We start from the raw sequence: 13,775 nt of genomic DNA, 5'->3' as shown, positions 1-13,775 counted from the left end.
TACGAGTGTGTACTATATCCGTGATGTTCGTACCCACGAGTGATTAAAATCCCTCTAGTCACATGTGCCTGCTCTATGGGAATGATCTCCCATGCTCCGCGGATGCCTGTGCAATTTGGCAATTGATGCCACTTGGCATTCCTCTCAATCTGCTACTCGGCTATAGCGATAAGGATGTGACCCGAGCGTTAACAAGAACCTTGCTACAATGAACCCTTCCAATAGTACCTGCTCACACATCGTCGAGTAGTGAGAAGCTCATCATATGTCATTCTCAAAAGAGATTCCAACTCCGCGGTTCCTTCAGAATGATGACACAAACAATGCGAGGCAGACAACGACTTTCCATACAACCAAAACTAGTGAGGAGGAGCAAGTGTACGGCTAGACGAACCTGCCCCCTGTAAACACAACAGATTACCTCCTCTGGTCAGGACACTTAATAAGCGCTCGAGGCAGCCTGTGAAAAGGCCAGAACTCCATGGCCGTCGCGCTCTGAGTGGAGTATGTGCGCCTCGACTGGGCGGAGCGTAGAATGTACAAAGCCGAAGTCACGCGCGACGTGAGGAGAACGGGTTGGACCCTTCTCAGAAATCTTCTGTTGTTGCGCTCCTTCCATGAGTAGAGGGCTCCACGCCGGCCCGGCGCACTGAACAAATAAAAGACGCCGAGCGATGTTCTCACAAGTATGCAATAACCTGCAACTAACTTCACGCAAAGTGTCATACACGTCGGCAGGCTCCGCTGATGAGGCATTGACTAGGCAAGCCAGTAACTGGTCCGCACAGCGCGAAGCCGACCCTCACGATCGCCAGAGGGTGCGTTCGTCTGCGGAAAGCGCGGTGCGCTACCAGCGCCATGGCGCGCGTCGTGCCGACAGCCACCTATCAGTGACTATAGTCCACACACCGTCTGAGCCCACTCCGGACGACTACGCCATAGCGAGAGGTTTTGGTTAGCAGGTCCATACGGCTCTTCCCCGCCGTGCTTGCGCTTCGTACGAGTCTGCCTCACTGCATACTTTGTCACTCTGACATACCTCCGCCCCGTGGTGGCAGTGCCGCGGGCCGGTCCCTAGGATCGCTGTCCCCTCGCGGCCTCTGGGCTCCTTCCACTCCCGTCACTGCGGCTGCCGACCCTGACGCCGCCCAACCGTATCGCCGCGGATGGCCGCAGGCAGCCATCGACGTGAGCCGGCCGCGTTTGGGCGCGTCGCCCCAGGAGCGGCCGCCCGATGCCCGGCGCCTCCCCTCGGCGCCCGTCGCGGATCTGTATCCGTGGGTATGATGGGCGCCCTGGGCGACGCGCCAAAGCCGTAGGCCTCCGCCCGCGGGTACGTCGGGCGGTCAGTGCCGGCGTGACGGGTGAGACCGGCGAGGGACGGCTGGGCCGCCGCGCCCCACCCGGGGAGGTTGTGGTGCATGTGCATCCCGTAGAACGGCGCGGCGACGCCGAGGAACGACCTGCTGGTGGCGGAGTAGGGCCAGACGTTGGGGAAGCGAAGGTGGTGCGGCACGAGTGCGCCGCCATGGCCGGCGCCCCGCCCCGCAGCGACGCCCTTGGCGACGGAGCGCTCGCGCTTGTGCGCGTTCTGGTGGCCGCCCAGCGCCTGCGACGTGTAGAACTTGCGCGGGCAGTAGTTGCCCTTGAACACGCGGCGCCCCCGCCGGGCGGCTGGTGCCACCGCCGCCGGCCCCGCCTCCTCACTCGACTTGGCCTTTCCCTTCTCCGCCTCCGCCACGGCGGTCTCCTCAGCGCCGACGGCGGTCTCCTCAGCCTCAGCGCCAGGACCGCCGAGGAGGTTTAGCTCCAGGGCCGGTGCCGGCTGCACCTCCTCATTGCCGACTTGCACCGCGTCCATGGACGCGGTTTGATTTTTGTGTATCTTGGCACACGAGTTGAGTAGTTCTTGGATGGGATCTGTGCGTGCCTACTTATACAAGGCCGGAGATGATCTGAGAGGAATGCAAGTTCACTTGCCAAATTAGAAGATCGCATGAGATCACAGCAGGCTGGCTGGGTTTAATGTGGTCGAGATCACGGACTTAATTCGTAGTAATCTTGGCACGTCTCAATCCTCTCTCTCACTCTTCCCTGGACCCGTCCATGCACACTCAATGCTTTGCATAATTGGAGTAGATTTAACGTTTCGAGTTTTCAACTTATGTCGTCATGTAGGTTCTGATCAGATGCCTAATGGCGGACTGGAACTTATTATTTCCCCTTTTCAGTTTTACGAGGATCGGTAGGAATTTATTGGCTACTTAATTGACATGGATATGGAGAAGGATTTGGTATATGGTATATGCTATAATTGGCACCAAGGTATCCCCAGAGAAAATTTTCGGGTCCCATAATTTAATTTTTCTTCACATATACACCTAGGTTTTGACTAATCAGCATCCTGCTTAACTAGTTGTTACATGCTTTGCTGCATATCATGGATCACTATGCTTGGTGTGCTCGACACTTTTGGTCTCTATTTTTACTATGCCAGTAACTAGCCCAGTGGCCTTCGCAAATGCGAGAGACTGATCGATGGATAAACATATGGTCTCAGGGAGGTTCATATCACATGGAATGTATTTTCTTCTGCTATATTAGTGTGTTTAGGTAGAATTATGACACTTTGTTGTTTATTTATCTATTTCACTTTTGTTTCCCCCTTTTTTCCTGTTTTCCTGCATCTTGCTGTTGCACTATTATTTGTGGAAAATATGCAAATGAAGGGTCTAAAACAACAAATTAGAGGAAAATTTGGCAAAATGTATGGTCTCAGGGAGATTCATATCATATTACATGGAATGCATTTTCATGTGCTATATTAATCTGTTTAGGTAGAATTATGACATTTTGTTGTTTATTTGTCCTTTGCGCTTTTATTTTCAGTTTGTTTTCCCTCTTTCTTCTGTTTTCCAACATAGTTTTTATTGCACTTTTTAGTTTGGAAAATATGCAAATGAAGGGTCTAAAATAACAAATTAACATACCAAAAACTATAGAACTGAAAATTCAAATTAATATATTGCAAGAAAATACATTAGGCATACCTCTATTATAATGGCGGACTCGAACTTATTATTTCCCCTTTTTCAGTTTTAAGAGGATCGGTACAAATTTATTGGGTACTTAATTGACATAGATATGGAGAAGGATTTGGTATGCTATAATTGGCACCAAGGTATCCTGAGAGAAAATTTTTGGGTCCCATATGTTTGAATGCATCAATTTAATTTTTCTCCACAAATAAACATAGGTTTTGACTAATCGGCATGCCACTTAGAGCATCTACAGCCGCGGACACCAAATTCGGGCCCTCAAATGCCGGCGGACACGCCCGGGCGCGTCTGCGGGCATTGACCAGGCAGCCCTCAAATTTTGTTATGTGCATCCGAATACCTCATACTTAAAACATTAAATCCATACAAAGCATGCAAACGAGAAAAACCTACATATTACGTAGATTAACTAAAACCTACACTACCCTACTCCTTGTTGGAGCTGTCCACGATCTTCGTGCCCGGGTCCGGGTAGATGGGCGGCAGACGTAACTCCGGCTCCTATGGCTCCTCCGCGTCGGTCTCCGCCTCCTCCTTCATATCCAGTTCGGTGAAAAGTGCGTCGGTTGCCGCCCGTTCTTACCGGATGAACCACCGGTTGGCGCCCTGGACATATGCCTCATCCTGGATGGACTCCAGGATAGCGGTCTGTTATGCCATCTCCGCTGCTTTGGTGACCTCAAACTCTGCCATGGTGTCCTCCATGGCAAAGTCCGCAACCGGCTTCGGCTCCTCCTCCTCCCCCTCCGCCCCCTCCTCCTACTCCATGGGCCCCCACTACTACTCCAACGAATCCGGAGGCAGGCCTGCTTTGATCCGGGCGGCGTGTCTAACATAGATCTCCTCGAGAATCCGGAAGCGCTGCTTCGGTGTCGGCATAGCATAGGTGGTGTTCTTCGGCCAGGCCATGGCGGAGGCGCACAACGAGGGAAGAGGGAGAGAAGTGGATGGGCTCAGGCTGACAGCATGGGGAGGGAGGAAGTGAATGTGGCTAGGGCTGGGGGACATTGTACGACTTAAATAGCGGGATCTTGTCCCTCGGGCGGCAAGCCGAAGCGGCGCCATGTGGCACTAACACCCCCATCGGAGGAAACACCCGTTGGACTGTTGCGTTTATGGGCGATTACGGGTGGGACCCGGCCGTCCGTCCAATGTGGTGAATGCGCCCGGACTGCCCCATATCTGTCCAAATTGGGCCTGATGACAGTTAGCCCGAGCGTTTGAAGCCGGTTTGAGGTGCCTAGGTGGTCAGTTTTTTTACCGGTCAGTGACCGGGGCGACCGCACGGGCGTTTGAGACCGGTTTGAGACGCTCGGCTGTAGATGCTCTTAACTAGTTGTACATGCTTTGCTACCTAGTGCCTATCATGGATCACTATACTTGGTGTGCTCAACCCATTTGGTCTCTATTTTTCTTTTGTTCTAGTAACTAGCCCACTCTTGTCGGATGACCCATCGGTTGGCCTGGACATACTCCTCATCCTAGATGGACTCCAGGATAGCGGTCTGCCATGGTATCCTCCATATATGGAAAAGCCTGCAGCCGGCTTCGGCTCCTACTCCTCCCCCTCCTCCTACTCCATAGGCTCTGGCTGCTGCTCCAGCAAATCCGAAGGCAGGCCCGCTGTTATCCGGGCGGCGTGCCTAACACAGATCTCTTCGGGCATCTGGAAGCGCCACTTCGGTGTCGGCATAGCATAGTTGGTCTTCTTGTGCCAGGCCATGGCCGAGGCGCACAACGAGGGAAGAGGGAGAGAAGTGGATGGGCTTGGACTAGCAGCATGGGAGGGAGGAAGCGGATGTGGCTAGGGCTGGGGCACGTTGTACGACTTAAATAGCGGGACCTTGGCCCTCGGGCGGTGAGCCGTAGCGGCGCCATGTGGCGCTAACACCTCAACCGGAGGAAATGCCCATCGGACCGTTGGATTTATGGGCGATTATGGGTGGGACCTGGTCGTCCGTCCAATGTGGTGAACGCGCCCGGGCTGCCCCATATCTGTCCAAATTTGGGTTGTATATGAGGGGTGATGGTTAGCCCAAGCGTTTGAAGCCGGTTTGAGGCACCTGGGTGGTCGGTTTTTTTTGACCGGTCAGTGACCGGGACGACCGCACGGTCGTTTGAGGCCAGTTTAAGGCGCTCGGCTATAGATGCTCTTAACTAGTTGTACATGCTTTGCTGCATATCATGGATCACTATACTTGGTGTGCTCTACCCGTTTGGTCTTTTTCTTTTGTTCTAGTAACTAGCCCAATGGCCTTCACAAATGCAAGGGCAAATGCAAGGGCATCATCTTGAGTATGTTCAAATTGACCGATAGATAAACATATGGTCTTAGGGAGGTTCATAGTACACAAAATGTATTATCTTGTGCTATATTAGTGTGTTTATGTAGAATTATGACATTTTGATGTTTATATTTATCTATTTTCACTTTTATTTCCTTTCCCCTGTTTCCGTACACCTTTGTTGCACTTTTTATTTTTGGAAAATACGCAAATGAACAGTCTAAAATAGCAAATTAACATACCAAAAATTATAGAATTGTAATTTCAAATTAATATAGCATAATAAAATACATTAGTTGTACTTCTATCATAAGTCAACTGGCAAGAATACCATTCATTGGGAATGACAAGTAACAGGATGTGCCATGGTGACTTATGTTTTTTATATTTGATTTCCAAATGTTGCTTATGCATATCTTCTATCATCAGTAGTTTTTTAAAATTAAAATGGTTTGTAGCACTTCACCTCATGTTAAAGGAATTTGCTTGCTCATTCTTATCAATGAGCTCATCACGTTATTCAAAGGCCACATAGAACTGATGTTTCAAGTTCTGCCAGTCGACCACACAACTATAGTTGCATGCTCGCTAGCCAAAACAACAAAAAATTGTAAAACAATCAAACAGAAAAAGAAAGAAAAAAAAGAAAAATCTGCATCAATCTTCGTGTAAAATCATACCATGTTATTGAGCTAGATCTAGTTGTTTCTCATCGGAGTGAGAATTGGCAAAACCGAATTTATTATTCTGGTGGCTAGTCTTAGTAGATGACCAGTACACGCTCCATGTGAAAAGCCAGGACACGCCTTAATATTCGGACGAGCAAATTGAATACAAATAGAAACGTACTTTATGCTTATCTCTGGTCAAGAGGATTGTGGGATTGAACTGTTTCCAAATCCGAATAGAACATGTTCATTGAATTGTTGATCCAACCGGGAAACCATTGAAATAAATGATGTGGATTCACGTGTGCCTCGACGAAAAGAGCAAGTATTGTGCTTTCAGTATATAATAGGTTGTTAATTGGGAGATCTCCAAAAATGCTCAATGGAGCCCGGCCTCCATGGAGGCCGAAATTGAATTGATCAAAATTCAAATTTTCACGTTTCATTTTTGTTTGGAAAAAAATACACATATACTTAGAGACATAAAGCATAAGTGTGTAAATTTTCAGGACTAAATACCTTAAAATAAGTGCTACACAAAAGGAACAAATCTGAGGCTTTTTAGTAGATGTACAAAGTTCATGAATGTGTCTTTTTTGAACATATCGCATTTTAAGGTATTTCATCCTTGTTTACTTGTATAAAAAATTCAGTTTTTTAAACTGAAAAGTTCGAGTTTTGAATTTTCCAGAAACTCCGGCTCCATGGAGGCCGAGCTCCAAAATGCCCCACTCTGAGATCTCTAGCTATTTTGATGATGATTTATTTTAGCTATTTTCAGTAAGAATAATTACAGTTCGGAATGTGACGGTATGGACCAAATGTTTGATGTAAGCAAAATATACTTTCAAGGAGTTTGAATTTTGTATTCTCACTGGACCTTGCAAGACGTTCTTCTCTTACGCCCATGTGGAATCGTCTGCCGTTTCGATTTTAAGTTATTTCATCCTGAAATTTTACACATAGTCCTGCATGACCCGTTTAAGTTCTGGTGTCTACCACACAGCTGTCTATAGGTGGTTTTCAGGCTTGTATGTCTCATATTTTTGTTTTGTTTTTGTTGGCAGTTCATATTGTGTTTTTGTTTCCTGTCTTGTATTTTGTGTATGTTTTCATATTTTCCATATTGTCTAAGTTCCTGAAATGTCGTGGCTTGGAAAAAAAATACATTGTGCTTTTAGTATACAATAGATACGGTCACGGTAATATTATCATGTTCCACTCCACTGTATAAACCGTGACAAGTTTCATATCAACCTGTAAACTGTAACAAACCGATAGATAGAATCTACACCAAAACAATCGTTTGATGATCACACCGAGATAAATGACGACAAGAAGCGCACGCAGTCGATATACAAATAACATGTTTGCTAATCACAACCAAAATCCATCAATACACAACAACACTTGTGCCACCAGCTTACAGCGACCCAAGGCATATTTTACATGCTGAGGCAGTGGCAGATCAATGATTTCCTTGAGCAACATATTTGTTTTCTTCTCAAGTGGAGCACGCATCACTGCTATCGTTTGCTCAATCTTGAGAAACAACCTCTGAAACGTCTACGATGCCAACTAATGTTCCATCCCTTTCATTCTTGACATATTGAAAGAAGAGTAGTTATCCTCTAAAACACCACAAACTCCGATCAAACAGGGCATACAAGTTCTACCTTGATGGTGATTCATTACTTGTGCCAGATTTTTAATCTCATGGACTTCCCCTCGAATCTGGCTTCCCTTTGTTCCCACCCATGTACCACCTCTTCAATCTCCTCGGTAACCTCTACCTGGAAAATTAGATGGAATAGAAGCCATATTTGAGTTATCTCCTACACCCTTCTAGTCTAGCACACAATATATACTTATGAACTTCTGTAAATTAGGTTAGATATATGGAGACTTTACTTAACAATGTTTCAATGCTGTGAAGATTGAACCGTTAACAAAGCTAACCTGTTTATCCCAGTAATCAAGACCAATAGCATTCTATACATACTCTTCTTAATTTCTACATGTACTTAGCTCATTGGGGTTAGGTAATTAAAGATGAGAAAGTGATGGCTTGCATCTTTCCAATGCATTTTTTACTCCACTTTATAATTTGTCCTAAAATATCTAGATGTACACTTTTTACCGGACGGAGGGAGTATGATTTAATGCTAACGACGTGTGATTCGAGCGTGAAAAGGCCAACCGAAGTACCTGCAGTTATGGCATGCAGCCGGTGGCCAGGCTTTGCTTTTATATGCGGCCAATCACGCGCACGTCCACAGCTGGCATCAGTTTTTGTCTGGGGCTCGTTGCCTGTTTAGTTTTGTATGCAACTAAGACCTCCTCCAATGCGCTAGTGCTAAGGGAGATGCTAAGTAAATTAAAGAGCTAAGCAACTAAAATTCTCAATGCAAAGATGCTTAACTTGTTGTAGCTAACGCATGCATCTAACCGATCATGCGCCCATGCAGTGGAAGGGATCGAAGAAAGAAAATTAAATGCATACATCCAGCGGCCCCAAAAATCGGGCGCGGTTAGTTTGCTCATGAGACCAATAATCCTGAATGAAGGTAGTATTTAATAAAGAAGAAAAAAGAAGATAACAAGACACAACAAGAAACTAGTCCAGTTGGTTATTTAGCTTGTACTAAGCGTATAGGTGCTGGGTTAGAATCTTGTCGGCACTTTTCTTGAAGGTTGTGTGATGCGTACGTGCCGCGTATCACGCTTTAAGAAAAACCATCCTACTTTTTATTATAAAAAGGTATGGAGTGATCTTATTGGTTGATGTGTTTAGGAGGTGTACCTAAGGAAGTGTAAATCTTTACTTTTTTTTGAGACATGTGTAAATCTTTACTTGCTAGAACCCTGCGGAGCTAGTTGACCATGCACTAACAAATACGGAGTAAAAGAAAGAACCGTTAATGAACTTCCATTTCTGAACCATGCAAGAGAGAATTGTATTATAAAAGAGTGCAAATGTCTTAGAGATACAACCAAAACCAAACGACCATACAAACAAAACATGAGAGCAAGATGATAGAGGCCTAAACAAACAGATTTTTAAGACATATAAGACCCCGACCTTAAAGCAATCATGCACTGTGGATTTGATGAGGTCTAACAAGCGGTCAACCGACGAGAACTTAACTTCAAAACTTCTGTTGTTGCGCTCCTTCCATAAGAGCCAAGCGACCAAGAACTGAATGAACTTCTTCTATCAACAACTAATTAAACGATTGATAGCATTGACTACTATTGTCAACAACAAGACCGAAGCTTATAAGGCTCTAACAGAGTAATGATCAGACCCTACGGAGCTAGCTAGAGCTTGAGAGTCAAGTCTACCGTGTTGGCGATCTCCTCCTCTTCTTGCTTCGCTTCATCAATGCTATGATCGCCACCATTGCCACTGCCACTGCCGCTGCCACCACCCCACTGGATCGCGACCATCGACGGCGCGCGAGGGGAGGCCACCGGGATGGGGGCCCTGGGCGACGCGCCAAAGCCGTAGGCCTCCGCCCGCGGGTACGTCGGGCGGTCAGTGCTGGCGTGACGGGTGAGGCCGGCGAGGGACGGCTGGGCCGCCGCGCCCCACCCGGGGAGGTTGTGGTGCATGTGCATCACGTAGAACGGAGCCGCGACGCCGAGGAATGACTTGCCGGTGGCGGAGTAGGGCCAGACGTTGGGGAAGCGAAGGTGGTGCGGCACGAGTGCGCCGCCATGGGCTCTGGCTGCTGCTCCAGCGAATCCGGAGGCAGACCCGTTGTGATCCGGGCGGCGTGCCTAACACAGATCTCTTCGAGCATCTGGAAGCCCCACTTCGGTGTCGGCATAGCATAGGTGGTCTTCTTATGCCAGGCCATGGCAGAGGCGCACAGCGAGGGAAGAGAGAGAGAAGTGGATGGGCTCGTACTGGTAGCATGGGGAGGGAGGAAGCGGATGTGGCTAGGGCTGGGGGTGTTGTACGGCTTAAATAGCAAGATCTTGGCCCTCGGGCGGAGAGCTGAAGCGGTGCCATGTGACGCTAACACCCCCACCGAAGGAAACGCCTGTCGAACCGTTGGATTTATGGGCGATTATGGGTGGGACCCTGTCGTCCGTCCAATGTGGTGAACGCGCCCGGACAGCCCCATATCTGTCCAAATTTGGGCTGCATATGAGGGGTGACGGTTAGCCCGAGCGTTTGAAGCCGATTTGAGGCGCCTGGGTGGTCGGGTTTTTTTGACCGGTCAGTGACCGGGACGACCGCATGGGCGTTTGAGACCAGATTGAGGCGCTCAGCTGTAGATGCTCTTAACTAGTTGTACATGCTTTGCTGCATATCATGGATCACTATACTTGGTGTGCTCTACCCGTTTGGTCTTTTTCTTTTGTTCTAGTAACTAGCTCAATGGCCTTCACAAATGCAAGAGCCTCATCTTCAGTTTGTTCAAAGTGATCGATAGATAAACATATGGTCTCAGGTAGGTTTATAGTACACAGAATGTATTTTCTTGTGCTATATTAGTGTGCTTATGTAGAATTATGACATTTTGATGTGTATATTTATCTCTTTTCACTTTTATTTCCTTTCCCCTCTTTCCATACACCTTTGTTGCACTTTTTATTTTTGGAAAATACGCAAATGAACAGTCTAAAATAGCAAATTAACATACCAAAAATTATAGAATTGAAAATTCAAATTAATATAGCACAATAAAATACATTAGTTGTACTTCTATCACAAATCAACTGGCAAGAATACCATTCATTGGGAATGACAAGTAACAGGATGTGCCATGGTGACTTATGTTTTTTATATTTGATTTCCAAATGCTGCTTATGCATATCTTCTATCATCAGTAGTTTTTTAAAATTAAAATGCTTTGTAGCACTTCACCTCCTGTTAAAGGAATTTGCTTGCTCATTCTTATCAATGAGCTCATCACGTTATTCAAAGGCCACATAGAACTGATGTTTCAAGTTCTGCCAGTCGACCACACAACTATAGTTGCACGCTCGCTAGCCAGAACAACAAAAAATTGTAAAACAATCAAACAGAAAAAGAAAGAAAAAAAAGAAAAATCTGCATCAATCTTCGTGTAAAATCATACCATGTTATTGAGTGAGATCTAGTTATTAGAATTGGCAAAACCGAATTTATTATTCTGGTGGCAAGTCTTAGTAGATGACCAGTACACGCTCCATGTGAAAAGCCAGGACACGCCTTAATTTTCGGACGAGCAAATTGAATACAAATAGAAACATACTTTATGCTTATCTCTGGTCAAGAGGATTGTGGGATTGAACTGTTTCCAAATCCAAATAGAACATGTTCATTAAATAGTTGATCCAACCAGACAACCATTTAAATAAATGATGTGGATTCACGTGCGCCTTGGCCCAACTAGGCGACTGCATCATTCCCGGCGCACGGGTGTTGGGCCGGCCCAATCGTTCACATATTTTCAAAAAGTTCATCACTTTTGAAAAGAAAATGTTCAGAAATTTGAAAGAAAAGTTCAAGAGAGCTTGTGGATTTAAAAAAGAAACCACAGATTTGAAAAAAGCTCACGATTTTGAAAATAAAGTTCACGAATTTAACAGAATGTTGATGAATTTGAAAAGTTTATAGATTTCAGAAAAAAACACGATTTAAAAATAGTTTTTGAATTTTAAATAAATAAATAAAAAGGAAATAGAAAAATAAAAAACAGAAGAAAAGTCTACAAATAAAAAAACAAGCTCATGTTGGTTATTGTTATTACAATAATCCTACACCTACGAAGAACTACAAAGAGGCTACATAAACCAGGGAACGGATCTGGTGCACCGGGGCAAATAATGCTATCAGTGCACTGGACCAAGTTGCGCATTACAAAATTGTTCGAAAGTATGCGGAAAAAAATTAGTGTATTGACACAACATCATGTATGTTGTCACAAAAAATTCAATTCAAAATTCAAAACATTGCCCGAGATACAAAAATGACAAATTTAACATCAATGTGCTAATGGGCCAAAACTGAAACCCAGCATGTGTTTTGCACTATTCAGTGTCTAATTTGTGTATCTCGAGCAATTTTGGAGTTTTGATTTGAATTTTTGTGTCAATATACATTGGTGTTGTTCCAATGCACTAAAAAAATCCTGTTTTTTTTCAAATATTTTTTAACGTGCAACGGGGGACCGGTGCATAGGTAGCACCAATTGCCCCGGTGCACCAAATACATCCCCATGTAAACCTTCCTTCCCTAATCCCTCCCCCCGATTTTCAATGGGGTGGGCCGTGCCTCCTCTTAACACCAATCAAATGTCTAATCACGTAACATTATGTTAACTTTTTTTCGTAAGTGCACCATTACTCGTGTTATTATACTACCTCCTTCCGAGTTTGTTAGACCCGCTGGGAGAAGCGCAGGTGCCATGAGAAAAGGAATATACTAACGACGTACTATGATTTAACCTAACGGTGTGTGACTCGAGTGTGAAAAAGGCCAACCGAAGTACCTGTAGTTAGAGCATGGTTAATAGTATAGCCAGCTGCTGGCTATAAGCCAGTGCCATGTCATCTACAACCCATCTTATAACCAACATGTACAATAATAGATCAAAAGAATGTACTACTTTTTTATTATGAGCCCACTTACCTTCTCTCTCGTCTTCTCTTTCCTCCAACTAAGCAGGAATATACTATTTTATTCTTTATAGCCTGCTGACTCAGCTTTATTGTACTTGCTCTTATGGCGTGCAGCCGGTGGCCAGGCTTTCCTTTTGCATGCGGCCAATCATGGCGCACGTGGACAGCTGGCATCAGTTTTTGTCTGGGGCTCATTGCCTGCTTAGTTTTTGTATGCCACTAATAACGCAGGCATCATCCTGCACGCATGCAGCGAAAGGGAATCGAAGAAAGAAAATTAAATGCATACATCCAGCGGTCCCAAAAATCGGGCGTGGTTAGTTTGCTCATGAGACCAATAATCCCGAATGAAGGTAGTATTTAATAAAGAAAAAAGAGAAGATAACAAGACACAACAAGAAGCTAGTCCAGTTGGTTATTTAGCTTGTACTAAGCGTATAGGTGCTCGGTTAGAATCTTGTCGGCACTTTTCTTGAAAGTTGTGCCGATGCGTACGTGCCGCCTATCACGCTTTTAAAAAAGATCATCCTATTCTTTATTATAAAAAGGTATGGAGCGATCTTATTGGTTAATGTGTTTAGGAGGTGTACCCAAACAGAAGTGTAAATCTTTACTTGCTAGAACCCTGTCGAGCTAGTTGACCATGCACTAACAAATACCGAGTAAAAGAACCTGTTAATGAACTTCCATTTCTGAACCATGCAAGAGAGAATTGTATTATAAAAGAGTGCAAATGTCTTAGAGATACAACAAAAATCAAACGACCATACAAACAAAACATGAGAGCAAGATGGTAAGAGTCCTAACAAACAGATTTTTAAGACATATAAGGCCCCAGCCTTAAACCAATCATGCGCTGTGGATTTGATGAGGTCTAACAAGCGGTCAACCGACGAGAACTTAACTTCAAAACTTCTGTTGTTGCGCTCCTTCCATAAGAGCCAAGCGACCATGAACTGAAAGAACTTCTCACATCAACAACTAATTAAATGACTGATAGCATTGACCACAGTTGTCAACAACAAGACCGAAGCTTATAAAGCTCTAACAGAGCAATAATCAGACCCTACGGAGCTAGCTAGAGCTTGAGAGTCAAGTCTACCGTGTTGGCGATCTCCTCCTCTTCTTGCTTCGCTTCATCAACG

The sequence above is a fragment of the Triticum urartu genome, chromosome 5 (assembly GCF_003073215.2).
Source record: "Triticum urartu cultivar G1812 chromosome 5, Tu2.1, whole genome shotgun sequence".
Classification (NCBI taxonomy): Eukaryota; Viridiplantae; Streptophyta; class Magnoliopsida; order Poales; family Poaceae; genus Triticum; species Triticum urartu.
This window is presented reverse-complemented; position numbering follows the sequence as displayed.